General features: G+C 36.2%; 1 long non-coding RNA gene across 1 annotated transcript; it reads right to left on the reverse strand.

The window, feature by feature from the left end:
- Positions 1–6,875: 6,875 nt before the first annotated feature.
- Positions 6,876–9,563, reverse strand: LOC125504235. The gene is made up of 2 exons (XR_007281354.1): positions 9,290–9,563; positions 6,876–7,124 (listed from the first exon to the last, which is right to left on the reverse strand). It is a non-coding gene; the product is annotated as an uncharacterized LOC125504235 (long non-coding RNA).
- Positions 9,564–10,484: the final 921 nt, after the last annotated feature.

Here is a 10,484-nt window from a genome sequence, read left to right on the forward strand (position 1 = left end):
ACGGTTCGGTCGGCGTTGTCATCGTTTATTTAAACTCTTTTTTCAGCCGTGCGACAATTTTTAGGGGAGCAACAGGTAGGGAGGTATCGATATCAGTTTATTGGAAAATGGGGTGTTTTACAGGCTGATTTGAAATATCCGGCTTGTCAGGACGGCGCTTCGATGACATTTTACGAGCGAAGGGGGAAAACCCGAAACCGGGCTTTTTTCGACGGATTTAAAGCCAATGAGGTGAACGAGGTGCAAATCGGTTAAAGGGCTGTGTGCTACAACCGACAAATTTGTACTAGAAACTGAATAGATCGTTAAAAATTGGTATTAAATAATCAGAAAAAAACTATCTAAACAAACATAAGTAGATTATTCTCTTCTCCTGACTCCTACACATAATGCAGAGTTCTTCAACACAAAATATTCATTCAAAACGCAAAGAGAATCGAAAATAATAACGTTTGATTGGAAGCACATGCAAAAATTCCTTACACTTCAATTCTTATTGTTTTAATGTCTTCAGCTACCCCGATTTTATGAGCCATTTTTATGAGTTCGGATGTAACCAGGGTCCAAGTGAGGGCCATTCAACTCATAAGGGCTGTAGTAAAAATTTAATTTCCCGCCTATTAAGGGCTCGTTAAGGCCTAATATATACGGGGTGAACAATATACTGGCTACAATCAATTAGTAGCCACTTTTTTCGCATTCATATTATCTAAAGGCGATTCATAAATAATTCCATAAAAATGATGTCAGACAAGAACTTCCTGCGGAAATAAACGGTGTCATTATCCAACCGTCTTCCGATATGTTTTAAAGGAACCTGGCCGTTATAGTCTAGTTGCTTTCAGTAAGTACGTGCCCGAAGTTGCAGTCACGGCCCTTTGAAGTAGTTCTAGGTGCTTATATTTCCGCACGCAATAACGTAAATGGGAAAAATGATGCATCATCCTGTGATCAAGTGAAAAAATCCACAGTTAGCTTTTGAAATTGAAGCTGTCGCAATTTGCAATCGAAATTAGTTCAGTTGGGTTCATGCTCGTTCGCTTCTATTGGTTTTCTATGCAACCGGCATGAAAATTTTTCAATATCTTTAAAACCATTAAAGATATTAATGTGGCGTGAATATGATCTGATGGAGAATCAATTGATCTATCACTGAGTCGAGAATCTAGAAGTTGAATATTTTTTGAAAAATCGAAAAAGTCGAATCACTCTGGTTAATACCAGCTGCGAAAATCACACTCCAAAAATAGGTTAATATCTTCAAACCCGCGAGAGATGTTCATTTAGCAAGAACAGTGCCTGATAGAGAATTGATTGCTCTATCACTGAGCAGAGAAGCGCTAAAATCGTTTGCTTGCATTTTTTTTTTCATTTCCGAAGTCGAATCAGTCAGTTTAATATATCTGCGAAAAACAGACCCTAGAAATTAATTAATATCTTCAAAAACACCAGTTATATTAAATTGCCGTCAAGACGAGCTAATAGTTAATCGATTTTTCTATCACCGAAAAGAGAAGTGTCCATCCATTTCACAAATGTTTTGTGAAAAATTTCCAAAATCTAATCGCGCATTCATTCAATTCTTTCACTTGGTAGAAAAAACGCGCTTTGGTAAGTTATTAACTTTTCTGAAACTTTAAAAGATATCGATTAAGCAAATATTCTGGTGGATATAGAATCAGTTTCTCGATGATGGAGCGAAATAGTTAATAGAAAAATCCGCTTTTATAAATATAAAAAAAAAATTTAACTAGAATCCATTGGTTGCTTTCACTTGTCACAATTATCTGAATTTTCAGCAGCGATGAAATATATGGATTTCATTTGTCCACTAGTCGATAAAAAATCGATTTTCATGAGTGCGCAAAAAATTTAAGAAATCTTAAAGTTACAAAACTGACGTATTCGTCACAACCGTTTAAATTTGCAACTGAAACCATCGATTCTGAACCAAGCTGAGAAATCCTGGAAAAGCTTAAACGAACCAGAATTGTCCTCTTTTCATCCATATCGCAATAACCGAGAGAGCGACGAGGTAAATAATAACGTATTCCTTTCTCGCAGATGTTGCATCTTCCTAATAAACTTTTAAATCATCGACAATTTAGAGGCAGAGCACCAGAAATTTTGCAATTAAGTCTCCGATATTTTACGGTTTGGGGCGTGTTGCTGAGAGGTTAAGGGTTATATTTCCACGATTAAGCCAAAGTGGAATTTAAATAGTCCTACAGTATGTTCGCACTGATAAGATATACTGGAGTCGTTAAGCAATTTTCTAATGGCCGTTAATTTTCGAATTCGAACCCTTAATTTTGTCCTTTGTTTTAGACCGAGTTCTGCTTCGTGGACAGGTGTGGAATTATTCTAGAGTGAATGGAAAATTATGAAGAATACCTCTGAGTGGAATTGGAAACTTCGATAAACACTCAAGAGGAACAGGTGTGAGCAGATTGACTCAGTAAGTTCTTTATCGTATTCTTAGTCAGTCTCAACTTCAACACCTCAAAAATTGTTGAAATCATAGTGTAAACAATTCTTTAAACCATACGATCATAGTATGTTTGCGACGAACCACTTTTGTTCCTCATCCACTGTTCTCTTTGTTTCTAAAAATCCACGAGCTTCCAAGTGGAGATTGGAACACATTGCAACTATGCTACTAATAGTGCCGCCGTTATATTGAAATATGCACATGCGCATTTGAGTTTTAGTCGTGTCTCTAAAAAGGTTTGTGCCTGCCTTAATTAGTGCACGCTGAACGCTTGGCACAATTTGATATTTATTTTACTTTGACATTTTTGAAGCGAACCGTTTAATTACTGTCGGAAAAAACTTAAAGTCCTCGGGCTACCAAAGATCCAAAAGTGAAAATATCATCTAATTATGTGAGAAAAAATTACAACTTTTCTTTTAAAATTATTGCGGCTTGCTTCAGCTAAACCTTCATTTTTTCGTTAAAACAACCTATACTTTCACAAGAAGTTCTAAACTGTTGATCATTGGGAAATGTCCAGCTGATATTGTTTTTGCTACTGTTTTTTGCACTAAACGCCGAATAAAATTGACATTTTTGATGCGAAACGTTGAGTGACTATTGAAATTGACTACGTAAACACGTAGAAAAAAGCTTAAACTACTCGGGTTCCCGAAACTCGAAATATGAAAATCTGCGGATAATCATCCAATGAAAACTTTCCATGCATTCTATTAAAAACTGTTGCGGCTTAATACAGCTAATTATCCATATTTTTACGAAAAGAACCTATACGTTACTTATTACATATGGTGTTTTAGAGTTTCCTTGTCACTGGATGAAAATTTCACAAGAAGATTTTAAACTGTTGATCATTGAAAAATTCTGAACTGATTTTGCGCTAGTGTTTTTTGCCCTATACGCCGAATAAAATGAATATATTTGATGGAAAACGTCGAACGACTTTTTAAGTATTGCTTATCGTCGAAAAAAACTTTTAAAAAAATTCTTAAGGCTTCCAAAACTCGAAAACCAAAATCATGTATGGAAATTTACAACCTTTCCGTTATAAGCTATTGCGGCTTGCAACAGCTCTCCATATTTTCATGAAAACAACCTATACTTTAAGGGCGACATATACTGTTTTGGAATTTCCTTGCCACTGGATGAAATTTTTACTAGAAAATTCTAAACTGTTAATTATTGACCAATTTCCAGCTGTTTTGATAGGAAATGTCGAATAACTATTGAAAGTTTTGTTTGCCGTCGAAAAAGTTCTATTTCCCTGGGCTCTTAAAACTCTGAATGGAAAACTGTGCACGGAAAAATGTGTGCCAAGTTTTATTAAAAACTTTAGCGGATTGCTCTCCGAGTAACTCTCAATATTTTCATCAAAACAACCGATACTTTGTGCCGCCTTACGCGAATAACCCTGTATATTCGCCGTTGCCCATCCATCAATCACACGTTTCAAATCCGATCACCAGCTGACACTGAACACTTGTTTCCAACTGTTTCCCTCTTTTGTTTCATCCATTAGCGATCAATCGGTCGATGTTCAAATGTTTTGATTCAGCACGATGATGCCTCTTTATTCGCCGATATTCATTTGTTACAGTGGCGTTATTGTTCTGGCGCGTGTCCAACATCCAGTTAGCCATTGATCCGATCGTTTTTCCATTGTTTTCGCGCTGTGTTTTGATTGATTCGTTTTTCCCGATACGCCAACAGCTTTTTGTGTGAAAATTCTAAAAGCTCGGTGGGAATTGTTTTGGCACGATGTTTCGGATTTCTGTTCAATATGCACCGAGCGGTCAGTTAGTCCGGGGGAAAAATTGCGAAAATTTTGCAAAGAACGACTGATGGCGATTGTTTGGCCTTTGGCCCGCTCGAGTACTCGAGATAACACGCCAGACATGGCATCTAGTGAGTATGTGCGCTAATCAAGTTGGCACAATTAAATACAAATGAGTGGTGCCCGCATATCTACTGCTTAATTAGCACTTCGTTCGAATTAAGCATACTTTGTTAAATGTTCTTGTTAATGAATACTTTATATTATTGGGAGGTTTCGCATCGACCACTAGGTACGTTATCTTTTAGCTAAGTCAGCCAGTGGAACCCATTTAGCGGCAATTTGAAGCAAACATCAGCAATTCTTTATTCAAATTCGCTTTCAGGTTGACGCCCGCCTTAAATACGGTGGCTAAAAGCTATCGACCAACGATCATTATTCTCAAATGTCTTTATTTTGGGCCCTTTTCGGGCCCTTTAAATAAAATATCCATTTATATAAATGACCGAAAATGGCCGACGGCCCAAATAAGACAAAAACCTGAAATCCATCATTAGTCCGAACGCATTGTCCGGTTTTATATTCTCCAATCCACCCCTTCCGAGCGGTGGGGGGATGGCTGGGGGATGGGAATTCGTATGCGAAAAGTATGGCGTTCGGACTTCGAACAAATGACATTAGGAGAAAAGGATAAATTGGCGCTCAGTGGCGTTCGTCCACACCAAACCAAATAGAGGGTGGGTAATACATTTTACAGTCAGAAAGTTTCTTCATATGAAAAGATGCAATCTTTTGGCATTCATTTCTCAGGAAAGTTCAGATTTTGCAATCTTGCTTGCTGCGTAAAATCAAAACTACAGATTTTTTTTCCTGTGTAGAGTTACAGTGAAATCATGCTTTACAACGCATGCATTGAATCATGTTTCTGTAATATTTTGTTCCACCTTCTGTTTAAAAGGAGATCTCCAACTGCTCTTTGATGCTACCCATGCCCTTTAAATACACTTTTGGCTTCTTATTCTTCTGATTTTCTACACTGCTTTCAAGTTTGTCCTTATACGCGCTAATTGTTATTTTTATCGCTCTTTGAATAACGACTTATTTGTATCGATGATTTTTGTATTGTATCTATCTATTTTTCAGTCGGAAAAAAAAATCTCCTTATCGTCACTACCACCATCATTATCAAATCCGGAGGATTCATTTGTCTGACGTTCCAGTTCAATTTTGTCCAGTATACCCAAAATTGTAGAACATTTTCGTTTTTTTCCTTTTTTTATAGATTTAATTTTATCGCGAGCTAGCGCTGGCTTTCGTTGGCGTCATTTTATTTTGTTTATGTACTTGTATGTAATCGAAAAAGTATGTTCCAAGCTTTTTCGCATAGACGCAATAAAAGTCGTTCTTTTTATAACACTTATCCGTGAAATGTTGGAAGATTCTGTGAATTTTTTCAAGTTTTCATTTCAACTTACCGATACATTTTCTACTTGTGTATGTGTGTTACTTTTGGGTACAAAAATGTCCGAGCAATTCTGTGATGGCAAACAAATATTTTGGACAATTTTTCTCACATTTTCAACACCATCGCTTAGATCTTGTGAAAGTTTTTTCTACTATTTTCTTCATAATTTCATTGCAGGTTTACCACCATGAATAACACACTTTTGCGCTCATAGTTAACACCAACCACTAAATGCACAGTTGAGGCAATTTAATAACGCGAATGAAGAAAGTTAATTATTTTCTCGATTAATAGTTTACAGTCTACAAATTTAACCTCTCTTTTACGTGAACTAAAAAACTTAAACTACATTTTCTTCTACAAAAGTTTTGAAGTTGTATTGAAAATCCCTCTGGTTTCACACAAAAACTCTCGGAAAACGGTTGTTTGTAAATCGTTTGAAAATGTTTATCGAGCCAACTTCTCTTTGTTAAATGCGGTTTTTTATATCCACCAACAGCAAACGTTCAAACATGTTACGAAAATTCTTTTTCGTGTAAAATTTTGATTTTTTCTTACTTCTCGTATAAAGATGCTTTCGTATGAAAAGCTGACCTTTTGTCTATAAAAGCATTTTCAGAATATGTTGATCTCTTTGAGTCAGATGTTATGTAACTTCACAAAAATTTCCGCATAATTTCGAATCCGTAGAAAAAAGATCTTGCTTTGTAGTGCATTTATGAATATAAAATATATACTTCGATAATACGTATTAATGCATCCTCGATTAAAACTATGCTTTTATTTAGTTCCTTCATCCCCTTCATTTTTTTCTTTCATTGAATTACATTACATACATTACATTCCATTTTCATCTTGTAATCTTTTTCATATTCCTACATGTTTTCTTGTCGTTTCTTACTTTAGGTGTAAAAATTGGGGCTTAAAAGCGTTTGAAATGATCTCTATTCCAGATAATGACCTGCTTTCTACGCCTATTTCCGATCGTATTTAAGTTTCCATTGATCTTCAGAGAATTTGGATACTTGCCATTTTCTTCTGTCTTCCTGTGTGTTTCAATTTTCCTTCCTACAACTGCATGCCAAGATGCTTGCAAAGAACTTCCAAGTAATGCATGCATTATCTGACAAAATTTGGACACATTTTCGTTAAGTTTCTATTTGAAAAAATCGATATGTTGTTGGAGGGGCGCGCTAAAGAAATGCGGTGATACGTGAGCAGCATACACATAAAAGCAAATTGAAAGTCGACGATTGATGCATTTTTTGTGAAGTTTGCTAGTACCACGTTTCTTCAGTTTTATCTTCAAAACTGATTTTTTCTACTGCATTTCTTGGGGGCGCAGGGCGTATCGTCATACCTCTTTCAATTAATCTGGTGCGGGACTATACCTAAAAACGTAAAACGATAGTATTCCTCCTTATTGAATTGAAGAGGAATTATCTTTTAAAGCCAAGTCCGAGGCAAATTTTTATGATATCAGCTATTGTCAATCAAAAACATAGTCCGGAAACTCAGCTGTACGTTCACAAAGGGGTTTTGCGACTGCATCAGATGCAGGATTTCTTTCAAATCCTTCCTTTGAACCCTGTCCTGTTTTATTGAATTGCAATCTTGAGCGATTTAGGCTATTTTCATCATTTTTGTGACTTGACTTGATTGAACATGTGGTATTACATTTCAAAGGTCGACATCAGGGAAAATAAAATGTAAATAAAGAAGGTGATAGAAGATTCGGGAAATGTCCTCGTTATGTACCGCTAAAGCTTCAAAAATGTCGCAGACAATTTTCGTTCAAGCTCATACGATTTCGCATGGCTAAACGTTGTTATAACTGAGCAAAAAAAATTCGAAACGTTTCGACTAAACGATTAAACAAAAGCAAAATAAGCAAGTCAAAATGGGAAACTAAATTGAAAAGTGTTCACCTGACATACATTAAGAGTCTTGCAAGAGTTTCAGAAGGCTATCGCAGAAGACTTGACCTTGCTAAAGATGGTGTTGGTGTTGTTCTTGCACCAGTCTTATTCATGAATATTAATACTTCTAGCTATCAAGAAACGTCCTCTCATGCCATCATTTTGTATCAATCATCATCACCTGATCATTGTAGAGCAATGAATCCTAGCTCTATGGTCCTCAAAGGAAAATCCATGTGATATTTTTTTAAATTCTGATGCCAATACAGCCATCTCGATGGAAGAAAGAATGAGTTATTCAATGTAGACTAGCTTCTGAACTTAAATGGCATAAATTGAAGAATCTGATCGTAAATTTGAGGGCACATGAGACAGTTTACATTCTCCGACACTGGCAATTCAAATTTAAAACAAACGACATTCGGTGCGGTATCGAAGCAGAGAAACGACCAAAAACAAAGACGGCCGAGGAGGGAATTAGCCGATGCGATATTGTTTGATATATGGCTCGAACCATACATCACAGTGACACAGTGTCGCTTATTCGAACAATGGACGTTCGGTTTGACTAATCATCGCACCAAGGAGTTTTGGACATCGGCAGGATCCAATGAGTTTCCATATTTTGGAATTAAAATTAAGAACAAAAAAACTGCTTAAATTCAGCAACTAATTTTGTCTGCATTTGAAGCACCCAACAGACCATGTGACCAGAACAGAACCAGACGAAAAAGTGTCGTGGTCAAAACGCCTAATAATAAATTAATCAGACGAAGATATTAATGTCGAAACTCGGCCTAAATTCGCTTTACAACAGCGACTCCTACTTCCGGTTCCATAAATTCAATCTCGTCGAAACAGTTCAACTAAGCATTAGATCAAGTGAGCTTGGACATGTCGAGTGGCGGATATTTTAACAATAGACTATCGTCGCTGGACCTTGCAACAGGATCCTAGATGCTTGCAGTATTAGTGTGAACCTACCTTTGGACAAGTAATGCGGAATTAGTAATTAATTGACTGGGTAGATTTAATTATTTTCGGGGGCATCGATCTGAGCTAGACATTGAGAAAATGGTTGGAAGAACCGGGAAAATAAGGTACAAAGGTTGAAGGTTGAAGAAAATAAGTCAGATTACGATGAAAAGATGAGGAAAAGAAGTCAGATGACAATGAAAAGATTCAGCGGGGGTTTTGGGCTCAAACTTCAAAGATCCATATTTATATAAGTTGCTAACTGGATAGTGCCTATAGGTACAAATTTTCATATAGTAAAAGAACCAGGTGGAAAATGTTGTTAAACGAAACACTGGGAATGTTTAGGGGTTTAAAACGGGTTTTGCGATTTGTGGCGAAACGTGACAACCTAGCGGAAACTGTTCGATGGCAGAGTTGTGGATAATACAAAAATGCAAAACTTTTGTATTTAATCCTTTTTGATATAACCTGAAATTAACGGTCAAAATGGCGAAAAACCTACTTTTYAGTATTTAATTTATTTCTCGCGCATAAATGGTTTGGTTGACATSAAAATTTGTAAAAGTAKGTTTTTTGGAGCTAAATAAGCAAGCGTTTTTGTACTTCAGAAAGCGACTAGCTTTCGAGTTACGTACATTTTTCTAAAAAACTACCCTTACCTTTCATGAACAATTGTCTGGATCATTTTTTATATTTGGAAAGTTAATGYTGTTCTATTTTTTGTCAAAACTGTCAAACATTCAATCGTCTGCTTTCTTTGGGGAGATTTTCAGTTGGACAGATGTTTAAGATATTGGACACACCRAATCCGRATTYTTCTAAGAAAGTAAAAGCTGAAGCACTGATTCAGTCTATGTTGATTTGACAAAAACAAGCTCTAACAGCAGACATAGAAAGACATTTGAAATTTTTGCGCCGATTGTTGACACTGACCAGAAAACCCTCGCTCGTTTAATAATGAAAACGAATGTTACGAAGTGAAGTTATAGAGCGAATTCCAATTAAATTGCAAAATGTGTAGTTCCATGCAATGAATTCCAGGAATTAATAATATTTCTTTAAAATCTCACATCAAACTTTTAAAAATCCGATAGGTCATGAAACTAATTTTGAATCAGCCTGTATATTTCCCAAGAGCTGATAATTGACGTTAATGAACGCATTGTAATTTAATAACATAATATTTATAACAACCAATTAAATGTAAAGATACGGACAAACAAAATTGATATGCAAGATCGTGGTGTTTCAGCATGATGAGCGGAAATCATACGATCGGAAAATTATGCAAAAATAATTTCGTAATGTAACATTCAAAGGCGGGTAGTTAAAAGCATATTTTTCCCGTCGTCTTTAAAGGCAAACATCGATATAAATTATTAGCAGAGAGCGAAATATTAACCAAACCGAAGCAGGGGCGGTGGGCGCGTATCCCGCTTCCCTTTTGATCTCTCTGGATGAATATAACCGCTTTTCATTGAAAATTACATCCGCGGCGTTTAAATATTTTCTACAAAAGCTTTTCAGATGGAAATCATAAAGCAATATTTTCCACCTATCCATCCAGAAAGACTAAAAGGAAATCATTACGAGAAATATCTGGGAAAGCGAATAACTTCAGCAGCGATAATAGTTAGATTGCGAATGAATTTTGCATTGAAAAGTTCTCCGAGTTGAGCTTTCAAAGGAATTCAGAATGCAGGTGCATTGCTTCTGTTTTTTTCTCTCTTTCGTTCCTTTTGCCTCTGGAACAACTCAACGTATGCACCGGTATTTGGGATGGAGGAGGAATTATTTCGACTTACTTCATTGCTTACAGCAGAAAGATCATTATGTCCAATCAGTTCATGAAAA

Source organism: Dendroctonus ponderosae, unplaced genomic scaffold, assembly GCF_020466585.1.
Source record: "Dendroctonus ponderosae isolate FM_Combo_2020 unplaced genomic scaffold, Dpon_F_20191213v2 Dpon_F_20191213_4, whole genome shotgun sequence".
In the NCBI taxonomy this organism is placed as follows: Eukaryota; Metazoa; Arthropoda; class Insecta; order Coleoptera; family Curculionidae; genus Dendroctonus; species Dendroctonus ponderosae.